Genomic DNA, 26,123 nt, shown 5'->3' on the forward strand with positions numbered 1-26,123 from the left:
ATGACAACAGCGTCAGTCTTGGGGTCCTATTTAGGTCCCACAACGACAATTTAGCTGACCCTAATATTTCCCGTGTTTTGTTTTGGTCATTATTATTACACTTATTGTTGAGATGTGTGTGATAGGTGTGAGTATCAGACATTATAGCAATACGGAATAAATCGCGTCCCGTATTGGACAACAACAACCGCCTGTCGTTTTAGGGTTACAACCCTCTTGTTGATATACTGACATTACTTACCTTCTGTCTTTCAACCACTTTGAAAAGCTTTTATTTGTCTCTCCAACATCTTTATCCCTCCCCCTCTTCAGTTTGCTGTTTGTGCCAAAATGCGCCTCAGCACGTTCTCGAAGGGCCGCTGCCCAAGCTACCTGTAGAGGAGGGGAGAGCGGCTGGCAGGGAGGGGTCGCCTAATCAGTGCTGTTCCTCTGTTATTGATCATTTCATACACAAACAGCTGTTAAGTACATAAAATGCTGACTAGAAAAAAAAATTCCCCACATCGTTTTTGCGCCCCCTCTAGTGCAGCGCCCCTATGCGTTGCATACACTGCATAGCCACCTTTGCGCCACTGTCTACCATAACTAACTGACACCTGCTGGCCTCAGGTTTGCAACCAGCTTGTGACTGGTTTAAATACACAGGAAGACAATCAGGGGAAACAAGAACCGTAGTAATATGAAAATGAAATTTGATATTGTTGATTTACTGCAAAAGGACTCGGGAAGCAGAGGATATCAGGCTATATTTGATTTTTTGAAACAGAGTAAGTTAGGATATAATAGGATAATAGGATGTAGTTTTGTTTTTTTGTCATGTGGTCCACACTCCTTACCAGTTGGTGGCGGTAATGCTCACCTAACGTTTTTTGCCAACCGCCAATAAATTTCAAGAAGAAGAACTAATGAAGGGGTAGACCAGACAGCACAGAGACTCCACAGAACACAGAAACCTAAACAAACACACGGAAAAACTCAAATCCTCACATTATTTACTTATATAGCTACAAGGTCATAGAAATAACACGGGTTAGTTCATTGTTAGTGATAGCATTGCTATCATAGATTAATTACTTAAGAGAGCACAATTCACTATTTACCCGGCAGAAACAAGTCGTCAGCCATTTAATGCTTCTTCTGATCCTAAATGCTTGACCCAACTTGAAACTAAATGATTGTATTCTCCAGGCTTTTGAAAACTTTCTTCTGGCTCGTCGTATACTATGAACTCTGCAGCTCCAGATAGTTAGTTATGTGGATCGCCTCGATGTCGGGTAAATCCTCAAGATTATAAGACAAGTCTTTTTTACCGAGATAATACTGATCATATTCTAAATATATGCGTAAATTTTCGAGATGCCTTATCTGTTCCAGCCTATTTAGGGCATTAGCGTACTCGTGATCAATTTTGCTTTGTTTTGAACGGGAGAAATCCACTTCCGGACCTCCATCTGAATTTCGCGCGTCATCTGGGTCACGTGTCTGAAACCCAGCAATTACTGGCACAGAGAAGAGGCAGGGGGACTTGATTTTTTTTTTTGGCCTATTATCTCTCTCATCTTCTATTTTCATGACATAGTGAAAATAACACATCCTCAAAAAAGTTACATACTGCAGCTTTAAGGAACTGCTTAGTTTATCTATGCCATGGGCCAGTCGTAAATCTGATCAGCATTACATTGTGTTTTTAGATAGAATAGAATAGAAGTACTTTATTCATCCCTGCAGGGAAATTACTTCGCAGTTACAGCATAGAGACAAGACACAATAACAACTACCACTGAGTAGTAGTTGTAGATAAAATAAAAAATAAAATATAAAATGCTATAAATTGTAAAATATAAAATGCTGTTAATATAAAAAGCAACTTAAGAGCAGTCCTTGCAAAGATTCAAAAAATGCAGATATATATATGTAAATATATGTACAGCAAGTGTGCCACAGTGCAGTTGTGCGAAATCGGACTGATTAGTGCAGAACACTGATTTAGCTTTTATTGTACAGTGAGATGGCATGTGGCAGGAAGGATTTCCTGTATCTGTCCCTACGACAGCGGAGCTGGAGCAGCCTATGTGAGAAGGTGCTCCGCTGTCTGTCCACTATGTGGTGGAGAGGGTGCTGTTTATTGTCCATAATAGACAGAACCTTCTTCAGTGTCCTCCTCTCCACCACAGTTTCCAGGGACTCCAGCCTTAGTCCCAGTACAGAGCCAGCTTTCCTGATGATCCCCTAACTACTGACTTAATTCGGATTAAACAGAAGTGCAAATAGTTGATATGAATTTTAATTGTATTTTTTTGATTTGTTGTTTTTATGATTCTATAGTTGTGGGTTTAAATAACATTACACTGGCGATGTCTTCCCGTAACATATATTTACCCAGTAATATTTTTATATTTCCTGTCAACTTATCTTATAATGCAAAAACACGATGGACCGCCTTGGTGCCTCGACCACAGGCCTTAGCAAGTTTTCTGGGGGAAACCCTGGGTACATCTCAAATGTACACTTCAGGCTTTTTGGATAGCTCAAATTAAGTGCATAGATCAACCCATAAAGCATCACACATGCATGGTTGACTCACTGCAGGTTATGGAGAACTTCCAGCACAACACCAAGTCAGCAAAGTGTCCGTTACCTGGACCATCAGGACCATGATCCTCTGCTTAGACAGTGTAGATGTCCTTGGTTTTCTCTGCCTCTCTGGATTTAATGTTGTGAAATAGAAAGAGAACAGAATGATGGATTGTGTAATCCTAACCATGACACCCAAAATCTAAGCAGCTCATCCTTAGGCCAACTGAGTTAATTTGAAGATATTTCTTTAAAGTCAGCATATATGCATCCATGAGATGGATGCAAGTTCATCCACTAAACTTAAGACCTCTGATCACCTCCTTAAAACCTGAAAAAAAGAAAGAAAAAGTCACAAGGATGCACTTTGTGTTCCTGTTAACATGAGATTATACACAGCATGCTATCAAATTGTTCACTCTTCTATCAAAATGACAACAATAACAAACTGACAATTAGACTTTACTGTAGCAGTCTTGTTCTCACTCGTTTATGGGTTGATCCACCACTGATGGTAAGGTTTTGTGCATGGAAGAATTTCTGGGGAGACTGCAGAGACTGCTCTTTTCCCAATGAAGCCGCTGACCTGCCAGAAAAAATGAATTCAACAAAACACCACCTAATAAAAAGAAACAGGCATATAACAATATCTTGTGGACAAAGCTAAAACTATCCGGCTTGCTTACTAGTTATTTCACAAGTGTTCTGCAAGAGCCAACTCCTATGGAAGAATTTCGGCTCTGAAAAGAGATGAAAGTCCCAGTTCCATTTTTGTCTTCATTGTCAAGAAACGGTGTGAGGTGGAGTGGTGAGGCAGATGCAGCGGACCCAGGTATGAAGAATATGAAGATTTAATGAAGAAAAACCAGGCAAAACTACGAACAGCAGGCACATGGAAACACTGACGACACAGAAGCTAACATTGACGAAAAATTGACGAGGACCCGACGAGGAACAAGGAACACAGGTGGAGTTAAATACATGGGAGGGTAATGACAGAACGAGACACACCTGGGAACAATCAAGGGAAGGACAGGACAACGAAGAGACTTAAGGACACAGAAAACTCTAACTAAACACAGAAAAACACAGATCCTGACAGTACCCCCCCCTCAAGGGCAGCTACCAGACGCCCACAAAACAAAAACACAACAAGGGTGGGTGGAGGGGCGCCGGACGGCGGGCTAGAGTCCAAAATAACACAAAACAACCCACCGTTGTGGGCGGAAACCCAGGGAGGGCCAAGAGTCCAAAAACAACAAAAAACTACCCACAGGGTGGGCGGAGGCAAAGGAGGCGGGAACCACGGAGGTGGTCTGGCGGTCGTCCGCGGCGGCGGGAACCACGGAGGCGGTCCGGCGGTCGTCCGCGGCGCTGGAGGCGGGAACCACAGAGGCGGTCCGGCGGCCGTCCGCGGCGCTGGAGGCGGGAACCACAGAGGCGGTCCGGCGGCGGTCCGGCGGCCGTCCGCGGCGCTGGAGGCGGGAACCCCGGAGGCGGTCCGGCGGCTGTCCGCGGCGCTGGAGGTGGCGATGAGTCCCGGGGGCCGCCCACAGACGGCGACGACGAGCCCCCCGAGGCAGGGTCTCTGGTGGAGCACAGGGGGTCTCGGTCGGAGCACAAGGGGTCTCGGTCGGAACGCTGGGGGTCTGGGTCTCGGGTGGAACGCTGGGGGTCTCGGTCTCGGGTGGAACGCTGGGGGTCTCGGGTGGAACGCTGGGGGTCTCGGTCTCGGGTGGAACGCTGGGGGTCTCGGGTGGAACACTGGGGGTCTCGGTCTCGGACGGAACGCAGAGGGTCAGGGTCTCGGGTGGAACGCAGGGAGTCTCGGTAGGAACGCAGGGAGTCTCGGTAGGAACACTGGGAGTCTCGGTCGGAACACTGGGAGTCTCGGTCGGAACACTGGGAGTCTCGGTCGGAACACTGGGAGTCTCGGTCTCGGTCGGAACACTGGGAGTCTCTGGAGGAACGCAGGGAGTCAGGGTCGGAACGCAGGGAGTCAGGGTCGGAACGCAGAGGGTCAGAGTCGGAATGCAGGGAGTCTCAGAAGGAACGCTGGGGGTCTGGGTCTCGGAAGGAACACTGGGAGTCTCGGAAGGAACACTGGGAGTCTCGGAAGGAACACTGGGAGTCTCGGAAGGTGCGCCGGCTGGAACGCCGGCTGATTCGGCCTCGGGTGCGCCGGCTGGAACGCCGGCTGATTCGGCCTCGGGTGCGCCGGCTGGAACGCCGGCTGATTCGGCCTCGGGTGCGCCGGCTGGAACGCCGGCTGATTCGGCCTCGGGTGCGCCGGCTGGAGGTGAGCCGGAGCGGAGCCTCGGGGCCGGCTGCGGGGGCGAGCCGGAGCGGAGCCTGGGAACCGGCTGCGGGGGCGAGCCGGAGCGGAGCCTGGGAACCGGCTGCGGGGGCGAGCCGCAGCGAAGCCTGGGAAACGGCTGCGGGGGCGAGCCGCAGCGAAGCCTTGGAAACGGCTGCGGGGGCGAGCTGCAGCGGAGCCTGGGAACCGGCTGCGGGGGCAAGCTGCAGCGGAGCCTGGGAACCGGCTGCGGGGGCGAGCCGGAGCGGAGCCTGGGAACCGGCAGCGGAGGTGACAGCTCCGGAAGGCGACGAGGGGCCGGGTCCACCGGCGGCTCACGTCGCTGTCTCCGGGCTGACAGCGGAGGTGACGGATCCGGAAGGCGACGAGGGGCCGGGTCCACCGGCGGCTCACGTCGCTGTCTCCGGGCTGACCGTGGAGGTGGCGGCTCCGGAAAGCGACGAGGGGCCGGGTCTGCCGGCGGCTCACGTCGCTGTCTCCGGGCAGACAGCGGAGGTGGCGGCTCCGGAAAGCGACGAGGGGCCGGCTCCACCGGCGGCTCAGGTCGCTGGCTTCCCGGACGGAGGTATCGACGGGGGCCGTATCCGGGGGGTGCCAACACCAGTCTTGTCCCCCGGAATAGCTCCCGCTGCAGGTCGGCGAGGGCTTCAGTCAGCTCCCTCTCCTCCCTGCCGGATCTCCGCCTCGGTCCGCTCCGCCTTTTGGGAGGGAACCTCACTCCAGCTGCGTCCATTTTGCGCAGCCTCACCGTTCGGTCTGGTCGGGTCCTTCTGTCAAGAAACGGTGTGAGGTGGAGTGGTGAGGCAGATGCAGCGGACCCAGGTATGAAGAATATGAAGATTTAATGAAGAAAAACCAGGCAAAACTACGAACAGCAGGCACATGGAAACACTGACGACACAGAAGCTAACATTGACGAAAAATTGACGAGGACCCGACGAGGAACAAGGAACACAGGTGGAGTTAAATACATGGGAGGGTAATGACAGAACGAGACACACCTGGGAACAATCAAGGGAAGGACAGGACAACGAAGAGACTTAAGGACACAGAAAACTCTAACTAAACACAGAAAAACACAGATCCTGACATTCATGTTAGATTTCACTTAGTCTTTGTAAGTTTTATTTTGTATCTTATTGTCATTTTATTTGTCAGTTTTTGGTAACTGAGTTTTTTGTTTTGTTTCGTTTTTGTAATGGGGATGTCATATTTTTTCCATGTTCTTTCTCATGTTTGTTTGTTTGTTGGTTGTTCTGTTAAAAAAAACAATAAAAAAGAAAGTTGCAAAAAAGAAAAAAAACCTCATGGCATTCTTGTTCAGATTAAGCAAATGATTTTAATGTTATTTCATTCTTTTCATACGTTTTGCAGCTCAGTGTTTCCAAGCCAGAGGTAATGGTTTACTATTTGTTAGCGACAACAATTCAGCTACTGTCAGAAATGCATTATATGTTTCCTGATTGTGTGAAGTATGGTCAGATTTAAGTAAAATATTTTCCTAAAATAAAAGGAGTTAGTTGAAACATTGTCCATCTGTTGACCAGTATGAATTTGCAGTATTTGCATCTGTTGCGATTTAAACTCGACTGACCAAAACGTGTGAGCGCACGAACAGGAAATCAGCCAACACAGAATAACCAGAGTTTACTTTTTTTATTCTTTTTTAGCGCTAAAAAAGAAAGAGACGCTTACCCTTACAGGCTAATTTGTTGTAAAATGAATATGACCGAATTTACACAGCATCTGATCAAAAACGGAAGAATCACTGGTTATATCTAAAAACACGCCCAGTGGTTGCCTGATGTCGTACGTCAGCTAAGTTGCTATTTCTACAAAGGCCTTTGTGTAAAAGTGAAGAATTCCATGTGTGTAACATACTGTGTGTGCGTGTCCTTGATAAGCGTCTCAACACATCCTATTACAAAGATTAAAATAGTGTCACCTAAATTGTGTAGCAACACAGAACCAAAATCTTTGAACATCTTACGGTTTTGGAAGAAATCATTGCACTTGAAGAAAACCTGTACCTGTACATTATTGCTGTAAGGCATCAATACCAATGTTATAACACTTTGATCTATGAGACAGATTGTCTGTTCTGGAATTTAAATGATTTGTTTTGCTGCTATTGTGCTAAGTTTTTTTTTATTCTTAAATGAATAATGATGTATGCAACTTTGCACCTTTTGTGGATTTGGATTGAAAGTACAGGAGGACTTCAGCCTTGGTTAATAAAATCGTATTCTTTAACTTCCCATCACAGTAAAACAAAGCTACAATTACTGGGTGTAATTGATGCAATTGTACCACCGTAGACAATTCCTCAGTGCTTTCTTCTCTCTGGAAAGGGACATGCTGCCGTTTGCACTATTTTCCTGCCTTATATTGATTGCTATTATGGTCAATCCAATGGGCACAATGGAATTCTGTCAGCAAATGCAGGTTAATTATCTCAGGGTCAGCTACTATAGAATTGTCACAAAAACCTTGTTCTTCTCTTTATGTGTGGCACTAAACTGCAAACTTAATATATTAGACCATCTTTATTTGACAAATAGTCTTTTGTATCTGTAAAGTTAAAGATTCTTTAACTTACATTAATACATTTCCAACAGCCCCAATAACACAAAGTTTGTCTGTCATTTTAAATTTTTAGTGCATCAAATATGAACAGTAGACAATGTGATAACATAAAAATACAAACTGATAAAATGCTAAAAACTTTTAAAAGCTATATCCTTTTCATTTAACACAACTGTCAGATATTTGACTGGCTTAAGATAAATTGGCCTTATAAGAAGATGCAGAGGCCTATTGATGGGAGGAACCAAGGTAATAGAATTGATCCTGGATATTGTGTTTACTTTCTGCAGGGACTCCAGTGAATCGAATTCCTATCATGGCAAAGCAGGTGCTGGATCTCTACATGCTCTACAAGCTCGTCACAGAAAAAGGCGGCTTAGTGGAAGTCATCAATAAAAAGATATGGCGTGAGATTACCAAAGGCCTCCATCTCCCAACCTCTATTACTAGTGCAGCATTTACTCTCCGAACACAGTAAGTATGACTAGTTTTAGATAAGCTTCAACAAGAATATTTTTAAGACTAGATGTGTTATTCATATGTGAGACATCCTTTTTATTTACAGTCTGTAAAAAGAAAGAACATTCCTTTCAAATACTAAAATTGTACATAATGCTGTATTTTGTGTTGTAATATAACAGCTAATGGCAACTGGAATCTGTCAGACATTCCTCAGTGCTTTCTTGTTTGTGTTTAAATCTAAATTAATTTAGAATCAGGACAGATCATTGCATTTCTATTTAACAGCATCTGTAGAAAGTATTCACCCCCTTGGATCTCTTACTTTTTTATTGCTTAAACAAATCAATCATGATAAACAAACTTTTCCGTTTTTAACAAAAGAAACTACAAAAATTCCATTAATGTTAAAGTGAAAACAAATTTCTACAAAGTACAGACTGTTAAATAAAGATATGTGACAAACAATAAGTGATTGGATAAATGTTAACACCCTTCAAGTCAATATCTAGTAGCTGCACCTTACCTGCAGTCACAACAGTTTTTCTGGCTAGGTCTCAATCAGGTTTCACATCTGGATGGTGCAATTTTACCCCTTCTTTGCAAAACTGTTCCAGCTCTTTCAGGTTGCGTGGTGAACTTTTAAAGTTCAGCCACAAATTCTATTTCAGATTCAGGTCTGGGTTTTGACTCAGAAAAAATCCACCTTATAGTCAGCATCTATAATTTCTGTGTAAACTAAGTAAAATGAGGAAGGGAGGGGGTTAGTGGAGAGCACCGGAGTTGAGCCTTTTTTCATTCGGTGTCATCAACAGAAAGAGAAAAAGGCCGGAAGAGACGATAATGCTGATAATTAAAATGACGTCGATAGTTTTAATTTATCGTACGATTAATCGATTTACTGTTTATCGCGACAGGCCTATGTGTGACATGTTGCTTGATCCAGGCAAATATATCTAATATATCAAATATATTTATAACTGTAACTGAATTTCATGCAATGTCCACTACCATAGAAATTTTCTTTCACTTTACACTGACTTGGAATGGGTGGTGGTGTGTGATTCTGTGCTCACCACTGGTTTGTTCAAAATAGAGCTGACTACCTAGTTAGGGTAGGGTAGAGTAGTTACCCTAACCCATCCTTCTATTACCTCCACAACCGATTCAGTAAGGGGAGTGGGAGAATCCTTTTTATATTACAAGTAAATTTTAACACTCAGATAGTATTTTGACACTACAAACTAATATTGAAAGATGCCTCATTGTTCAAAGGAAATTGTGTACTGTTTGATGCAGGTATATGAAGTACCTCTATCCATATGAATGTGAAAAGCAGGGACTGAGCTCTCCTGGTGAACTTCAAGCAGCAATAGACAGCAACCGTCGGGAGAGCCGTAGGCAGAACTACAGTTCTACCATCTTCAGCTATTCTGTCGCAGGCCCACAGACTTCTCTCCCAACAACAAAAATACAGCCACATGTACCAATGCTTTCTCACCAAAGCAACGTTATCACCCAGGCTCCTTCTGTCAAAAGAGGTAAGATACTTGTTACCAACTTGAGACCAGATTAAGACAGATACTTGTGCTAAAACATTTCAACTAATTTTAAAGAGCCAGTATTATCCAGGCACCTAGTGCCAACTGATAGCACAATCAAGTGACTATAGGCGCTTTTCCACCAGCAAGTGGCGCTCTAGCCAGTTAGTGTGTGGTTTGGTTCTACTGCAGGTAGTGAGCTTTTCCATTATCTGCTCTGTTTCTCAGTATCGTAGACTGGCTGTGAGCAGCAACTCTCATCAATGGAGAACCTCGAGGTTGTGGTTCAGATGGACTGAACCACAACCTCATTTTGTCTTATAGAAATTCATTGTGACATAATGATAAAGACTCAGATCAGCTGATTATTTCGAAACACATATACATAAAATTACATTCTGGCACTTTATTTTTAAAATGCAATGTAAAGGTTTAGCCATGCATGAACTTTTATTATTATTATTATTATTATTATTATTATTATTATTATTATTATTATTATTATTATTATTATTATTATTATCCAGGAAGGAAAAGTTCACATCACAAGCTAATGTAAATAAATTGGTTAATAAATTGGTTTTGCGGCTTGGTCGCCCTTGAGTTGTGACACTAGCAGCTTACCAGGCTTATCTCCAAGCTTAAAATTCCTTTGCAAATATGTTCAAAGTGAGTTACTAACCTGTCTGCTCACAATTCAATTCATTACATTCATACAGGGGCGCTGTCAGGAATCTTGGGCCCCATGACAAAAAATTAAATTGGGCCCCCCCACGCAGCTGCTGTTACAATTTTTTATAATATTCTTTAATTTTTTTTAGAAATAGTCTATCTGACCTATCAAAAGCGTCACAATTTTAAAGGCTTGCCTTGCTTTCTTTGGTCCAATACTGATAACTAGCACAATATTTACTGCTCGTGAATTTTACATGCAACAGTCCACATACAGTGTGCAAGTAGGTTGCTTAAATTTTTTCTATCAGTTTTAGATTACTGAAATGTCTCTCCCCACGAGCAACAGTAAAAGGCAACATGCAAAATATACATGAAGCAATACAGACTTCTCAAAAATGCTATGTAGTTGCATTTTATTCAAGCCTCAATATATAACTTTAATAAAAAATGTTTTCTTCATATTTGTTAAAGCTGGCACCATTACAGATAATCTGTGAATAGATCAATCTCCTCCACCTGCTCCCTGAGCTGCTATTCCTGGCTAAAGTAATGCAACGTTCTGAAACAAAACAACCAATCAGAACCAGGAGGAGGGTCTTAGCACTGTCAATTAACCTCATTCACTCACTGCTAAATGTGCTAATGGTGGAAAAACAACTTATCATTACATAAAAAATTTTTATCTGCTGTCATTGCTAACTAGACTGAGCATTCACAACAGGCTGTGCTAGCTACAGCATAGCACAGAGCGAGGGGGAGAAAGGATGAGCAGCCACATGAGATTGTGATTGACAGCACTAAAATTCTCCTGCCTCTGATTGGTTGTTTCTAGAACGCACTGGGACACGGCAGAGGAAATAATTTTTTCACAAATGATCTCTCATGCCATACTGTCACAACATAATGAGTTTTAACAAATATGTAAAAAAATTTTTTTTATAAAAGTTACATACTGCAGCTTTAATTCCACTTAGGAGAGGACGGGTCAGGAGGGACGTGGGTTAGAGCTGCTGCTGACTGACTCATCTGTTGTTAAGTGGTAAAAGGTACAGGTACATGTTCAATATATGAATATGTTGGTAATTCCTTTCCTTAATTCATTAAATGCTAGTGAAAAGGAGGCAAACAGTCTGTAGCTAAGCTAACTATGCTGAATGGTTGATAATCTCACACAGTCTACCCACCACTCAGAGAAACACTGGGTTACAAATTGACACTTTACCCCTTTCTCTCTCTGTCTCTCTAATTTTTTTTTAAACCTAACTTTATTAGTTTTCTTAGCAGCACAGTAACAACCACAGTAGTTCTTGTCGTCTACTGACTGCTGCTGAACATGTCACCATCAAGCGCTCCAAGCAGGAACGAACCATTTCATGCAGATCCAGGGGGGTTCAGGGCAAATGTGTTCTTTTTGGTCTGGGAGGGAGAACATTTGATTTTTACTGCTAAAAACAATTTTAGAAAACACAGTATAATTAATTTTGTAATTGACAGGGACCCATTTTTTTACTTTCTATGAAAAAAAAATTGTGGAGGGCCCCCTGTTGGTCAGGGGCCCTTGGAATTGTCATAACTTTCCCCCCCTATGTGGCACCCTTGCATTCATATCTAAGTTGAAGTATTTCATGAAAAGTATTGTTTAGGGGAGAGAGGAAGCTTCAGTAATGAATACAGAGAATGATGATGGTTTACATGCATTCAGTTCTAATTGGCACCAGCCAGCATCTGGTTGGTGAAGCAAAAAACTACTTTGTGAAAGTTTTCTGCCCAGTAATAATGCATTAGATTGGGTAGAGCCAGAGACACCCTTTTTCTGTCTCAGATGGAACCTCATACAGATTCTGGGGTGTACATCACCCCAGGTGAACAAAGACTGGAATACTCTGAAAGAGATATATAAATCTTGGCAATATACTCATTTTAATATGCTACTATGTATTACAATTTAAATTCTGTTCTAAAGAAAGGGAAGGGCCAATCATTTTCTGTAATTTGGAGTGCAGTTATTAATAGGAAAACATTCACTCTTTAGGAAGTTCAACTTATATCTTGAAAATTTACTAAAACTGTGAGGATTTGGTTTTCTGTGTGTCAATTTAGTTCATATGTTGTCTCATCTGCCCCTGATTGATCCCAGCGGTGCCTTGTTTCCCCTGATTACCTTCCCTGTGTATTTAATCCCACCTATGTCTGTGTTGTTCTGCTGAGGGACTTTCAATGCTCATGTGGGCAATGTCAGTGAGACCTGGAGGGGTGTGGCTGGGCAGAATGGGCCCCCCTGATCTGAATCCGAGTGGTGTTCTGTTGTTGGACTTCTGTGCTCATCATGGATTGTCTATAACGAACACCATGTTCAGGCATAAGGGAGTCCATATGTGCACTTGGCAACAGGATACCCTAGGCTGCAGTTTGGTGATCGACTTTGTTGTCGTTTCGTCGAATCTGCGGCCGTATATCTTGGACACTCGGGTGAAGAGAGGTGCGGAGCTGTCCACTGACCACTACCTGGTGGTGGGGAAGGATGCCAATCAGATCTGGCCTCAACAAACGTGTTGTGAGGGTCTGCTGGGAACGTCTGGCAGAAACTCCCGTGAGACGGCGGTTTAACTCCCATCTCCGGCAGAACTTTGAACACGTTCCGGGGGAAGTATTGAGTCTGAGCGGATCATTATTCCGCATCTCCATTGTCGAGGCGGTTTATCGGAGCTGTTGGTTGCCGCCTGTCGCGGCGGCAATCTTTGAATCCGCTGGTGGGCACCAAAGGTGAGAGATGGAGTCCTATCGGGCGTTTTGGCCTGTGGGACTCCAGAAGCAGCCGATGGGTACTGACAGCCCAAGTGGCATGCAGCTCGGGTGGTTGCTTAGGCAAATACTTGGGCATGAGAGGAGTTTGGAGAGGCCATGGAGAAAGACTTCTGCACAACTTCGAGGCAATTCTGGTCCACTATCTGGAGTCTCAGAAGGGGAAAGAAGTACAGAACCAACACAGTTTATAGTGGGGATGGTGTGCTGCTGACCTCAACTCAGGACATTGTGTTCTGGTGGGCAGAATACTTCCCACCAACATGCCTTCCATTTAGAAAGCAGAGCCTGGGGTCTGTGGGTCGGGCGCTCCTATCTCTGGGGATGAGATTGCCGAGGTGTTAAAGAGCTCCTCAGTGGCAAGGACCTGGGGGTGGATGAGATTTGCTGCGACTCTGCAATATTGCATGGACATAGGGGGTAGTTCCCCTGGATTAGAAGGACAGGATAGTGATCCCCCTTTTCAAAAAGGCGGCTGTCCCACCTACAGAGGGTTCACACTCTTAAGCTTTCCCTGGTAAAGTCTATTCAGGGGTCCTGGAGAGGAGGGTCTGTTGGATAGTTGAACTTCGGATTCAGGAAGAGCAGTGTGGTCATGGAACACTGGACCAGCTCTACACCCTCAGCAGGTTGTAGAGAACACACATATATATGTGTGGGGGTGGGCGTGTGTGTGTGTGGGCGTGTGTGTGGACATATCTCTTATCCTGTCACTGTGTGTGTCAGCATAACATAAAGCCCTGTCTGTCATACAACAATCATCAGGTTGTATGATTTGGATGATAAATTCAAGTTGTCTTGCTAGGAATGCTATGAGTATGCATAGATCTCAGCAGTGATCCAGGTCTGGCAGTCAGTGGGATCCTGACTTCTTTGTGAATTACTGGCTTCTGACCAGGGTGGTGCCATAGTTTTGGATTCTAAAGGTCCCAATATACTTGAGCATACTAGGGCATTCAAAGAGGTCGGCATGTAGTTGAAGTGGACTCAACGCGGACATCAGCGCAAAGGTTAATTTTTATGACACCATACGAGTGCTCTGTGTCACACAGTAAACTTCTCAACGGGAAACAGTGTTTACAAGCCCATAACCCTTCACTACACATAACAATATGTAACAAAATATGATGCTAACTTATAACAATTATACATAACAACATGAACCTAAAAAAGGACTAAAACACAGAATCATTACATTTTGTATGGAAAAGCAATTTCTGGACTGAGCTAAGCTCTTGAATCCTAAAAATCACTCCCTTTAGTTTTTTTTTTGGGGGGGGGGGGGTGTCTTGGAAGAAAATATTAACCATTTGTGACTGTATTTGTAATGGTTCTCAGTTGTGTGCTATGATAGAGGTCTTCCATAACTCATATCTTTTTATAATTGTGTCTCCAGAACACTTAATAAATTTATTATCCTGTCACTCTCCAAATTCTCGCAATACTGCTCTTGCTTTTTCTATTTCTTTTCTAAATGCTCATATTGAGTTTTCCTCTCTGCCCCTGTGCTTTCTCTCTTGACAGATGATAGACAAGAGTCCATATTGAACCTGTCTACCAACGGCATTAACAGCATCAACATGTCAATAGAAATAAATGGAGTTGTCTACACAGGTAAATAGAGGAGTCTTTTGCTGGTGTAATTGCAGTGAGGAAACTCAATAAGTTATAGCAGCACCCTAGTGTTGAGTCCTTTACACAATTTGATGTCTTTTCTATAAAATCCAGCCTGATGAAGCAGCAGCCCTACAGAGTTTAAAAAGTTAGAAATCTTGAAAAGGGACCTTTGGATTTCAGGTCGAAGGAGCTTGGTGTGTGTGTGTCTGTGGGAGAGAGAGCGTAAAACATTTGGCAGCCTTCATATCCATTGTATGTCTTCTTTTTAAACGGGGTATTATGCATTTATGACGATAGGAAATGTATAACACTGCATTCACATATGTATACATATGCATATACGTACATATGCATATATATATATATATATATATATATATATACAGTACAGACCAAAAGTTTGGACACACCTTCTAATTCAATGGGTTTTCTTTATTTTCATGACCATTTATAAGGCAAGAAATCCCACTTATTAACCTGACAGGGCACACCTATGAAGTGAAAACCATTTCAGGTGACTACCTCTTGAAGCTCATCAAGAAAATGCAGAGTGTGTGCAAAGCAGTAATCACAGCAAAAGGTTGCTACTTTGAAGAAACTAGAATATAAGGGCTATTTTCAGTTGTTTTACACTTTTTTGTTTAGTGCATATTTCCACATGTGTTATTCATAGTTTTGATGCCTTCAGTGTGAATCTACAATGTCAATAGTTATGAAAATAAAGGAAACTCATTGAATTAAAAGGTGTGTCCAAACTTTTGGTCTGTACTGTATATATATATATATATATATATATATATATATATATATATATATATATATATTGGGCACACTCATGAATAATGATATCTATCTATCTATCTATCTATCTATCGCCTCAGACCGTAAGCCATCACCAGGTAAATGAAGTAGTTGTTGCTTGCCTTCGAGTCCTGCTAACCCCTCAACATGACAGAACCATCTGGCCAATCGGACTCTGCAGCACAACTACGGACCGTGCTGTCCGAACAGGGTGTCCTCTTGGGCAGGCATGATGCCACCAATAATGTCGTGTTGCATCAGCTGAACTCCATGCTTCAGTATTTACATCAAATGGCTAATCAAATCCAGACTTTACAGGACAGGTTTCCTCCAGCTAACCCTGCTCCGGCTCCTGTTCCAGCCCCCACTCTGGCTTCAACTTCAGCTGCTTCTGCGCCACCTCTGTCCTGTGACGTCATCACGCCCACTCCTGAACATTACTCAGGTGAGCTAGAGAAAAGCAAGGGTTTCCTGCTTCAATGTACGTTAGCTTTTCGCCGCTCCCCACACTCATTTCCCGATGACGCCAGCAAGATTTCTTTTATTTTCTGTTACTAAGGGATCGAGCGCTTAGATGGGCGGAGACCGTAGTTGATGAAGAGAACCTCATATATTGAGGAATTTATTGAGCTCTTCAAACAAACATTCTGTCCCAAGGTTGGTGAAGAAGCTGCCTCAAAAAGAATCTGGAATTTAAGACAAGGGAATAGATCAGTGGCTGATTTTGCCATTGATTTTCGCACCATTGGAACAGAATCAGGTTGGAATGAACCAGCTCTTACAGGAGCTTTCCAACATGCCCTGAACGACAAACTGAAAGATGAGCAGGCATGCCGAGATGAACCTGGCTGTCTAGACGAACTAATTAACCTGGCCATCAAGATAGATAACAGGATTAGAGATAGATCCCGACCCTCAAATCCCCGGCCTTCTCTGCCTCCCATTAGGAGAGGTTCTCCCAGCCCTGACTCGCCCAATCCTCCAATCCAGAACCCACCAGAACCCATGCAGGTAGGCCGAGCCCGGCTAAGTCCAGAGGAATGGCAGCGTCGTATATCCTCAGGTTGTTGTCTTTACTGCGAGTCCTCTCAACATTTCATCTCCTCTTGTCCAGTACACAAAAAAAAGCCCTAGCCCGCCAGTAGGTCTGGGGGTCCTGGCGGGCGGATCTAAAGAGAATGATTACCTCCAGCTAAGTCTTCCTGCTGTTCTCACTATCCAGCATGATTCCTACCCCTTCCAAGCCTTAGTAGACTCAGGTTCTGAGCAAAATCTCATACACCCTGATCTAGAATTTGATCTGAATATCAAATTCCGGTCCAGGCATGACCTTCCCCCCTGCAGGTGGCTGCCTTGGACTGTAGTCCTATGGCCAACATAACCCACCAAACTGACCCAGTTTCCCTCCACATCTCTGGCACTCACCAAGAATACATTAAATGCTTTGCGTTTCCCATTAAGGGTGCCCCTCTGGTTCTTGGATTCTCCTGGCTCTGCAAACACAACCCCCACATTAACTGGGCCGATGCTCGCATTGACTCATGGAGCCCTTATTGTCTCAACCAATGCTGCAATCTGCTAAGCCATCTCTGCCTTCAGAGCCGCCCCAGCCCATTGGTGAACCTGATCTAACTAATGTTCCTAAAGAATACAATGACCTCCACCGGGTATTCAGTAAAGATCTCGCCCAGTCTCTCCCTCCTCATCGCCCCTATGACTGCTGCATAGACCTTCTTCCTGGAGCCCCACTTCCTTCCAGCCGTTTGTTTAATATCTCTAAGCAAGAGAGGCAAACTATGGAATAGTATTAAAATGACTCACTTAAAGCAGGTCTCTGTTGGATTCCGGGGTTTTTGGGGGTTTTTCGTGTCTGGGTCCTTTTTCGGCTAGTCACTAGCCTTCCACCAGATGGTGCCACAGACTGCTTTTCTTGGCGGGGCGTGCCGACCTCCAACACACCTGTTCGGCATCTCCTCATCATCTCTGGAGCTCAAGAGGAGCTGACTGCCGGTTCTTCGATGCCTGAGTGTTTGCCAGCAATGGTAGTCAGAGCCCTCCAGCGAAAGTTCTTTGTTCACTTGAGTAACTTCCCGAGTAATTCCTCTCATTGTTCTCCTCCTCCAGGTGTCCTCCTCGAGACGCTGAGTTCCTTTGTTAAGGGATTATTTCCCCCTGGTTTTCCGGAACCCATTCCCTCGTGACGCCGTGGAGACTACCCACTGGTTGCCCGAGTCCCCGCACCTTCCCTTGGAAACGCCGTTCGTCAGTCGGAACACTCCTCTGTCTCCAGCCCGCCAGATCCTGCCTGTCCGCCTTCTGCCGCCAGCTCCTGGACCCAGCTGGTTCTCAGACAAGCCCGGATCCATTGAGAAGACCCTTTGGACTAAACGACCTCGATCCAACAGTTAAACCCTCCCGGACTTTCACCATCTACTCTGCAAGTAAGATCAGTCCGTTTCTCATTCCCTCACTCCCTTTTCCGACGCCCTCGAACTCACCTTCTCTCTGTTGCCTCCATAGTGTGCCGCATTTCCCGAGAGCCGTATTTCCTGGAGCAGACACACCTCTGCTGATTTTCTGATTATTCAATAAACCATTTTTACTGATTATCCGTTTCCCTGTGGTGTTCTGCATGTGGGCTAGAAAAGTAGACCCCAACATGACAGTCTCATCCGTCCCTCTTCTTGCCCCCTTGGTACAGGATTCTTCTTTGTGACTGTAAAAGATAATACTCTCCCGCCGTGTATCGATTATAGAGGGCTCAACCAAATCACTGTAAAGAATAAATATTCTCTCCCTCTCTTGTCCTCAGTTTTTGAACCAGTTCACCAAGCCTCCATCTTCTCCAAGCTCGATCTGCGCAACGCCTATCATCTTATTCGCATTCAAGAGGGCGACGAATGGAAAACTGCATTCAAAACCCATATTGGTCACTTTGAGTACTTGGTCATGCCCTTTTGGTCTCTGCAATGTCCCTGCCACTTTTCAGAACCTGGTCAATGAATGACTTTCTCAATGTTTTTGTTTTTGTCTACATTGACGATACTCTCATCTTCTCCAACAGCCTGGATGAACACCGCAAGCATGTCAGGTTGGTCCTCCAAAGGTTGATGGAGAACCGGCTCTTCGTCAAGGCTGAGAAGTGTCAGTTCCATGTTTCTTCCATCACCTTCCTCGGTTACGTGTTTGAGGGTGGACAGGTGAAGACGGACCCAGCTAAGATCAAGGCTATAGAGGAGTGGCCTGTTCCGAACTCCAAAAAGCAACTCCAGTGCTTTCTGGGGTTCGCTAACTTTTACCGCCGTTTCATCCGGAACTTTAGTGTCATCGCAGCTCCTCTCACTATTCTAACTTCCACCAAACAACCCTTCAGATGGATAACGGAGGCAAATCTCGCTTTTGGTGAGCTAAAAAGAAGGTTTGTGGATGCTCCAATTCTTATTCACCCTGACCCTTCTGCTCAATTCACAGTTGAAGTTGATGCATCTGAGACTGGTGTGGGAGCCATCCTGTCCCAGCGTTCTCCCAGAGATGGCAAGCTCCATCCGTGTGCCTTTTTCTCCAAGAAGTTTACCACCACAGAGAGCAGGTACGACATTGGTGATCAGGAGCTTCTTGCCATAAAGCTGGCTCTTGAGGAGTGGAGACACTGGCTTGAGGGTACAGAGCTCCCGGTCATCATCTGGACTGACCATAATAATCTGGCTCATCTTCAGTCTGCTAAACGCCTGAACCCACGCCAGTATCGTTGGTCTCTCTTCTTCTCCCGCTTCAACCTCAACATCACCTACCACCCTGGTTCCAAGAACACTAAGCCAGATGCTCTCTCCAGACTCCACTCCCCAGATGACCCTTCTGAGGCCTCTGGAGCCATACTCCCAGCCACCTGCACCACTGGGTCCCTCACCTGGGACTTGGAGAGAGCCATCCAGGAGGCCCTCACCTCTGATCCAGACCCAGGAGGAGGACTCCCCAACCGCCAGTATGTCCCAACCTCCATCCAGGCCTGTGCCATCCATTGGGCACACTCATCAGGTTTCTCTGGCCATCCTGGTATAAGCCATACCCTGCGCTGTTCATGTGCCTCCAATCCCTAATCTTGGAGTGTCCACTTACCGTGGGTGGTTTACGCCCATAACTCGCACATCTCATCTCCATCTGGGTTATCTCCATTCGAGGCCTCACAAGGATTTCAACCATCTCTTCTACCTACATCCTTCCCAGATACTGTCATTCCATCAGTCGGGCATCACATACAGAACTGTCAACATATTTGGCACCAGACTAAGGCTGCCCTTCAAAGAACTTCTGCCCAAAATAAGCATCTCGCAGATAGGAAGAGAGTTCCTGCTCCCACTTTCTCACCCGGCCAAAGAATTTGGCTATCGTCTAAAATCTTTCCACTAAAATCATGTTCCCACAAGTTATCCCCCAGGTTTCTGAGTCCGTTCATTGTTGAAATCATCATTATCCCATCTGCAGTCTGCCTTAAGTTGCCTTCTCATTTCCGTGTCCATCCAGTGTTTCATGTTTCTCAGATCAAGCCTACATCTCTAGTCCTTTGTGCCCTCCTTCCAAGCTCCCTCCACCTGCCCGGATTATTGATGGTCACCTGGCCTACTCCGTCCGTCGCATTGTAGATGTGCGTCCTCATGGGCGGGGTAGAAAGTACCTAGTTGACTGGGCGGAATATGGTCCAGAGGAGAGGTCCTGGGTCCCATTTTCCTTTATATTGGACCCATCCCTCATATCCTCTTTTGAACTCTCCGCTGCATCTTCTTCAGGTCGACCGCCAGGAGGCGTCCTTTTGGGGGGGGGTGTACTGTTGGGTTCTGCAGGGCAGGGGAGTGTACATTTACAGGGTGGCAGGCTGACGGGATCCAGCTGGTGCTCATCATCACCAATCAGCAAAGGCCTTAAATAGGAGCGGCTTCCCTGAGGCAGATGCCAGATGGTTTTGCTTCCACAGTGGTACACTCTAGCTCTCTGTGCTGCATTTACTGTGTTTAACTTGTTTCTGATTTCTCTCCCATCTATTCCTTCCTCATAGAACCAGCTCTGACCACTTCCTGGTGCTCATACTAACCCTCAGACTGTAAGCCACCACCAGGTTACACCATCATTCTCTTCATTTACTTCCCTGTTTTACTTCCCTTTTCTCAGTTCCTCCTCTGGCCCGGTTCCTCCCTGCTGCCACAGATCAACACCTCTCCATTCTCTCTCCATTGCACTTAACTAATTCAATAAATCAGTAAACTGTGTTTGGTGTCCGTAGTTGTTGCTTGCCTTCGAGTCATGCTAACCCCTCAACATGACAGATGCTGCAGTAATCAATGCAACTAAAGATAAACACATGGATGAGTTTCTCTAGATCTAGTATAGGTCTGTGCGGCCTGTAGTTCATGAGAAAAGAAGTTACAGTCACCTCTTCAAAACCTCAGTTCCTCCGTGTATTTCTGCGCTTCATCCCTTCTATGGACAAGTGAGGGAGTTAACCCCAGCAGTAATCCCTTGTCAATAATACCTTGTCTCACTCTTTAAGGGCTGTGCTGTCACCACCATCGCCATGAATCCTTGAAACAGAAGTTGCCTGTTCAATTTCTGGTCTGTTCGCCCTTGTTGTTTGTGTCCCTGAGCATCTTGCCTGCTGTTGTTGGTCAGAAGGGCCGACGGCGCAAAATTAGTCTCTCTTCTGTTAGCCTATCCCAGAGCAGCTGTAGCTGCAATCTAGTAGCTTTCCATCATCATTGTGTGAATGTTCCCCTGGAGGTTTCAATTTGGGATATAAAGAGCATTATAAATATTATTATTTCTTGTTCTAAAAATAACCATTAGGTCACTTTCTTAGGGTAAAAACTGCTGTAAGGTTAAGTAAGGTGAATTAGCCTTCTTTGTTTTCAAGCTACAAATGTTTAATAGAAAATCTTGACTGTAATGATTGTAAGTTGGAAAGTAAACAGAGTCTTATGTCAGGAGTGTATGGCATCTACAACACATGTTTCATTTTTCTTCTTTTTAGGTGTCCTCCTTTCCCAGCAGTCAACAGTGGCAGGGACTATGGAACACCGCAGGAAGCAGAGTAACACTGAGGGAAAGCCCCTGGCAACATTTTTCCAACCCTCTTGTTTCTCTTACTCTACTGTTTCTCTTCATGGACAAAGAAACTCTTCCAAGTGACCTGAATGAACCAAATTAGGATTCGCTCCTTTGTTCTTCAAGACAAAAAGACTGCCATCTGAGCAGGAACATTTCAACACCATGATATTTTTAAGCTTTTTGGCCATCTACCCCTGATTCCAGAAGGATCTTATCATACACCAATGATACTTTTACAACACCTTTGATCAATTTCTTTACTATCCTTTGAAGAAAGAAACATGAACACAAATATAGCGCAGCAAACACAGCTACACAGCAAACATCTTACAAAATGACTTTTGTAACCATTTAGTTTCATGTGCTCATTAGAAATGTTGCTCAAATTAACTGATTACAAAAATTTCTGTCAACCATGGCTTTTGCTTCAATGTTGAGACATTTTTACCACACAAAAGAGTAGTGTAGTAAAAACACATTATTCTTTGAAAGAATTGCTGTACCTGCTACTATCTCACTATAATGACATACTATATCATTATATTTGTATTTATTATCTCATTATTAAATTATTATTATTATAGCTAAGTCATCATATCAAGTCATTATGAAGAGATTTTTTTATCACAGTGGAAGAAACAGGCTTCCATACTTTACTTTACTTTCCATACTTGATTCTTTTTACTTTTCCTTATGCAGCCAAGCCATCCTCATAAATCAATTGGAATATTAACTATAAAAGTTCACAAATAAAAACCCATTATAGATTAATTACACAGATGTTTTAAAGTTTTTAGGTTTAATGATTTCTTAGTTGCAGCTAATAAAATCATGGCATTTAAGATTAGAATATTACATCAACAGTGAAGAATATGTGTGATACCTGCTTAAAGCTTATTTTCAAAAGATACTTTTAATCTAACATACAAGACTCATCGGCACTCATTCTAATTTATTAAATATTACGTACTATGAAACTTGTACATTTTGTCAGTTTTGGTCCTCCAAAGAATCTAACTTTGTACCACAGGACAAACAAAAACACTTTAGTGTGTCTTTCAGTAGTATGTCATTTTGTCAAGGACCAACAGAAATCTATGGCTTTTTAACACAGTGTTAATTTTAAGCATGACTTACCAGCAGAATGATAATCAATAGGGAAGCAATAAAACAGGGGTGGCGAACAAGTTAGACACAAAGAGCCGAAATCTTTAACTGTGAAAGTCCAAGAGCCACACCACGCGCTGACCTGCCAAGACAGACACACACACATGCGCACCAAAACACACATAATTAAAACCATATATTTTTCTAATAACACACTCCTCTTCTTACAACATAACCCTCAAGTGTCCACCCTCAACACACACATCAAATGCAGCTTAGCCAGAGGTAATACAGCAACTACCCTGGAGGTCAGACACCCCCCTCTCCACACACACACAGGCACTGCTCTCTCTATCCCTCGCTCTGACACACGCAACTAATGAACACACTTCAGATACATAGATAGGGCCTGTATAATGTAAATTGATCAATATTGAAATATTCACACAGGCATGTTTAGTCAGATGGTATTTTTTTCAAACTACATCACAGAGTTTCTTACCTTGCTGGAGGTGATGGGGTGATAATCTCAGTGGGATTTCTGGCATCTCTTGTTTCTAGTAATCCTCTGCAAATCAGGTTGGTATTCAGTTGTAGCCACTCGGAGCAGTTCCTTTACGTGAGTGTCAGTCAGAACGGACCGATGCTTGGACTTCACGTGTTTCAAGGTAGAAAACAGGGATTCGCAGACATATGTTGAGGAGAACATCGACAGCAGTTTGAGGGCGGCTCTTTTTACACACGGGTATTTTTCAGTTGGCACAACTCTCCAAAACGCAACAGGGCCTTCTTTCAAAAGAGATTTCAGTCTGTCATCCTCGCGTAGCTCAATCATCTCCAGTTCACTCGCTGCCTCATCAGTGACAAGCGGGGATTTGAGGCAGTCTGCCTCTGCATTAAAAGGGTCGATGAGAAGAGCGATCTGTGGTCTTTTCTGCTGCAGGTCCTCAAAACGCGAAGTAATGCTCCCGTACAGTTGCGCAAGCATTTTCACGTACTGACCCATATTCATTCTAATGCCAGCCTTCTGCTGGGCGCTGCGCAATGAAGGAAAATGGGACAGATTGCCATTTTGAATGTGCACTTTGAACAGCTTCACCTTGTTAACAAAGGAGAATACACTTTGTGTCAGATCAGGAAGAGTTTTTAATTTCCCCTGCAGGTCCAGGTTTAGTTTGTCCAAGTGTGAAACCATGTCCACTAAGAAAGCCAAATCCATAAGCCATTTGGGGTCTGAGAGCTGAGGGTAACTTTTGTTCTTTTCTGCCATAAACAATTTTACTGGTTCCAAAAGCTCCAAAAAGCGTGAAACCACTTTACCTCTTGAGAGCCATCTTACAGCGCAGTGCAGTGGCAAGTCACCTGGCAAGTCTCCGTCTAGGTCAGCAATGAGATTTTTGAACTGTCGGTGAGTAAGGGCATGCGTGCGGATGTAGTTCACAATCTCCATCATAGGTTTCATGACGTGGTCTAAATTCAGTGTTTTAGACACGAGTTGCTCCCGGTGGATGATGCAGTGAAAATTCCAAAAATCGGGGAAGAGGTCATCACCCTTACAAAGGCCCACAAGGCCGTTCACAGAACCAATCATCGATGGCGCTCCATCCGTGGCTATTGCGGTGAGTTTTTCTAAAGACATATTCGCTGTTTTGAATACTTCCATCATTGCTTCTTTTACGTCAGTGCCGCGAGTTCTGTCTTTTAATGGGACAATATCGAGAAGCTCTTCTTTCACCACGCAGTCCTCAGAAATCATTCGTACAAATATTGCCAACTGTGGCTTGTCCTGTATGTCGCATGACTCGTCTAATGCTACACTAAAATAAGCACATGCGTTCAGGTCTGCATGTAGATCAGATTCAAGCGCATTATTTATGTCTGATATTCTGGTTTCAACTGTGTGTCGTGACATCTGGAGATCAGTGATGGAATCTTTGAGTTGTTTGTTATCTGGAGCCAAAATGTCAATTAAATCTACAAAACACTGTTTTAAAAACTCGCCTTCGTTGTATGGTTTTTTAGCACGGGCAATATTCCATGCCACTTTATAGGATGCAAGTGTCACAGCTTCTCCACGCTTGGTCAATTGCTGAAACATTTGAGACTGTCTTTTTACCTGGCTTTTCAATGTGCTCAATTTTTGCTTCCGTAGTTCAGTACCTTTGGGGAAATCCTTGTCAATATTAGCATGGAGTGTGCTAAAATGACGCTGAAGGTTTGAAGCCTTGTAATGTGATATCGTGGTATCGCATAATAAACAGAGCGATTTGCCATTCCGTTCAATAAAAAAGTAAGCATCTTCCCATTCTTCCAGAAATGTCCTGTGTTCATCGTCATATTTTCGTTTAGCTTTGCATTTTGCCATTTTTACAAAGAAGGCAAGTCTGCGGTCTGCATGCATATAAAATGTTTACCTAATTTCCCGGCATGAGACGTAATCCGCGCATATGATTGGCGGTCACTTACGTCTTACGTCTCATAAAAAACACCCAATCTGTCAAATTAATTTATTAATTTTAAAATATTATTATTTGTTTTTAATAACCCCTGATGGATTTAAGTGTGTTTAAGATATAAAAAAAAAGAAGAAAAGAAACATGAAACGAGGAAAGAGCCACAGTATATAGAAAATATGGTAACAGGCAAAGAGCCGCATTCTTATTGGTCGAGAGCCGCATGCGGCTCGAGAGCCGCGTGTTCGCCACCCCTGCAATAAAACATGGCAAGGATTCAATCTGTGGAAAGAATTAGATGAAGTTGTTAACAGATGATGGAAAAATGTCAGTAAGTGTTTTTTGAGACAAATATCACTTGCAACAATCAAGCATGTCTTATCAGTTTTTTGTTTTGTTTTGTTTTTTTACATATATTGAATATAACAAATTGTCTAGCTGCACAGTTTGTTGTTTTATTAGTTCCTTTTGTAAACTTAATGATTTTCTTAATGATTTAAAAATAGAGAAAGTATAATACCCCAATGACCCCAATGATGAACGGCACCATTGGACTTCGTGTTCCCTCGCCCGGACGCTGGTCACCGGGGCCCCACTCTGGAGCCAGGCCTGGAGGGGGGGCACGATGGTGTGCATACATCTGCCATAGCTTTTGATTTTAAATGGGTAGAATATTCAGATGAAGTGATCTTCTTGTGGTTTCGTCGTGTATATAAATTGTTCCAATGCTATGCTAAGCATAACTCTTCAGCTTCCACTTCAGTCCTGTCACTCAAATAATATTATCCAATATATTTAACATTAACACAACCTGCTGTAGTTTTCGGTTTGTAAACATAATGGTAGCAATTTTGGACGCGTAGCACCAACAGATAGACTTAGCTATCTATCCGTGCTACGGTAGGAAAATCTGACGAGGCAGCACTGATAGTCAGAACACCAGACCCCCGCAATCTTGGGAAAGTTTAGATTTGAGCTACCTAGCTCAATTAGCTGTGGCTCTGCAGCACAAACTAAAAACCCTCCAGTAAGTAAATACTTAAAGGAAAAGACATGTAACAACTTTAATTTACTTTCACTGCTCAATAGGAAGAA

General features: G+C 43.9%; 1 long non-coding RNA gene across 1 annotated transcript; it reads left to right on the top strand.

Annotated features, from left to right (window-relative positions):
• Positions 1-17,168: 17,168 nt before the first annotated feature.
• Positions 17,169-17,979, top strand: LOC116729486 (uncharacterized). Its single transcript, XR_004341164.1, has 2 exons — positions 17,169-17,414; positions 17,497-17,979. It is a non-coding gene; the product is annotated as an uncharacterized LOC116729486 (long non-coding RNA).
• Positions 17,980-26,123: the final 8,144 nt, after the last annotated feature.

Source organism: Xiphophorus hellerii, chromosome 12 (assembly GCF_003331165.1).
Source record: "Xiphophorus hellerii strain 12219 chromosome 12, Xiphophorus_hellerii-4.1, whole genome shotgun sequence".
NCBI classification, from domain to species: Eukaryota; Metazoa; Chordata; class Actinopteri; order Cyprinodontiformes; family Poeciliidae; genus Xiphophorus; species Xiphophorus hellerii.